A 2,794-nucleotide genomic window follows, 5' to 3' on the forward strand; every position below is an offset into this window, starting at 1 on the left:
TGAAATATTTGAGTTTCCTTCCTTGACAAAGGAACATTGTCCCATATTCTAAGAGGAAAAGATTTTTGATGGGTATATATACAATTGCTCTTCTTCTAACTCTTAAAGAGTTAAGAAGAAGGCAAGCCTCGCGCCGTCTTCGTCACTCGACTCGGCTCCGGTCAAATGATCGATTGATTGATTCGACCAAATTTATTTGTTAATAGGAAATATTAACGTAATATTATTAAATATCTAGTTTTTGTAAACGGAAAATTAATATTAAATCCAAATTATCTGTTTCTTCAACGTCCCTTTTCTATTTTTTGTAACGGAAAACTAAGTTTCCTTCCCGTCCGTTTCCGTTTTTGTAACGGAAAATAAGGTTTTGAATTCTCATTTTATTGTTGCGAAAATAGCCATTTACGTTATGGTCATTTTGCGTAAACGGTCATGATAGCCCTTCTGAAGAGTTGCATCTCTTCAATTTGAACTCAACATATTGGCTATATATAGCAGCTCATTCTCTCAGATTTTTCATACGAATTTCTGAATTCTCCTCCTTTCTTCTGCATTATTTTAACTACAAAAAAAAATAATAGTAAGTGTGATTTGCTACTGATCTTTGTGTTCACTGAAACGCTGGGGTTTGAAGTACCGTTACACCAGTATCTAACTCGTTCTATCCTGGGAGGAAATAATCCACAACCTTGGGTACTAGGGGGAATTAAGTTCCTTAAGGAAACACTGTGAATTCAGTGGGCTCAGAGTAAATTCTGTTTCTTTTACATTTCAGTTTATATGTTATTTTATCTTCTCCAGAATTATTTTACAAATACAGTTTACTAAAAAAATAAGTAAGAAAACAACATATTTTCTTGAAATAATTTAGCTTCCGTTCGTACAAAATACTAGTGTACTTCTATTGATGGATATCGTTTGAAATCATGTGTGGGCTTTCCTGTGCCGAGTGTTTATTGAAAACAATATCTCTATCCTCACAAGGTATGGGTAAGGTATGCGTACACACTACCCTCCCCAGACCCCACTGTGTGGATAATACTGGGTATGTTGTTGTTGTTGTTGCATTTGAAATCATGCGTGAGCAGAGGCATAGTTAGATTTTAGAACGACGACTTCAAGGTCTAATAATTGGGTTCTAAAATTAATATTTATTTATATTTGATGAATTATTTAATACAAACACGTTATTGGAGGAAAAGTTACTGAATTCGATCGAATTCGTGCTCGGACATATAGCTCCGCCCCTATACATGAGATTGCTGTAATAAAGAAGGGCGAAGAACTGGGAATTATAGAGTACCACCAGCAAACTTGCGGATTGTAGTGTCTTGACAGTCTATTAAAAATAGGAGAAACTTTAAAAAGCAGTTTTTTATTTGAATATTTCTGAAAATTAAAACGTGCTACTATGTGTAAATTTTTTATATATATCGATTGTAATCGGTTAATTACATTGTTTTTCAGGTACCCCACACATGTTGAAGTTTTACTTAAAATTAGTTTATTCAAATAATAACTTGATGTTATAAAATTCTATTGTAATTGTGCATAAAATTTAGCAAACGTGAAAAATATGTAGCAGTAATTATGTTTCAGTGAATCATACCATGTTTTTCTTAAACTATCAGGGATTAATGGGACGGATAAGATCTCTTCATCCTTAATCGTAAATCTCCGAATTCAAGCTCAGAGTGTGAAAAAAATCTTGATAGAAAAACGCTTCTCTATTTTATGGGTCTTACGCGGTATGAATTTGAATTACTCGGGACCAATGAATACCGGACACCATATAAAAATCATTTTTTTTTATTTTTAAAGTAATTTTCACTTTCTTTATTGGCAGAATAGCCTAAATGGCACCTATACTTATGCCACTTTGTCATGCCGGTCCCCAAACTTGACAATTTGCCAATTGAACCCTTACACTCCTTCAAACCGTGTATAATAAACGCTTATGACAGGAGGCTGCCAGTGCGTGTAATACAATCTCCTCCACGTTGGTTGTCACGTCAAAAATAACAATGTGTAGATGCCATGTCACATGGTAGATTAAAAATAATTAAAATAAAAAAAAAAAAAATTCAAACATTAATTCCCTAATCCCCACCCTCATTGATTTCTCTCTCCCCTCACGTTCTTTCTCCTGCCCATTTTGTTTCTCTCTCTTCGTGTTCTTCCTCCTTTCCCCTTCCAATTCTTCACTTTTTATATTGTAGAAATAATATTAAAATATGTAAAGAAAAGAAACCGAGGAAAAATTATCTTTTTTTCTAGATCGAAAAGTGGGAGAAGAAGTTCGGTGGTCCATTTCCATGGCTGAAGGCGTTAGGTGGCGGAGAAGAAGTTCGATGGTCCATTATTCGTTTAGCTCAAAAATTAATACCCGCTGCCCCTTTAGTATATTTTTGACTTGTTCAGGATTCAAGAGTAGTAAAAAATGACACCATAGGAATACAGAGATGTTTAAGGGAACTCTAGGGATTGAGTTTTTTTTTGGAAGGGACGAGCGGGGGAGTGGGGAAGAAGAAGTAGCATACAGGGGAAAAAATCGAAAAGGGAAGAGCCGGGGTTGTTTTGGGGGGCGGGGAAGAAGAAGAAGCATACAGGGGGAAATAATCGAAAAGGGAAGAGGAAAGGGAGGGGTGCGGTGTTTGTTGGATGGGGTGGGGTGGGGTGAGGGTGGAGTGCGGGGGGGGGGGGGGGGTTTAATAGGAAAAGAAAGGTTAAAGGTTGGGGGTGCGTGGAAGAACTGAAAGAGACGATATCTCTTTTGCTTTTTTTACTTTTTGTA

The sequence above is a fragment of the Nicotiana attenuata genome, unplaced genomic scaffold, assembly GCF_001879085.1.
Source record: "Nicotiana attenuata strain UT unplaced genomic scaffold, NIATTr2, whole genome shotgun sequence".
NCBI lineage: Eukaryota > Viridiplantae > Streptophyta > Magnoliopsida > Solanales > Solanaceae > Nicotiana > Nicotiana attenuata.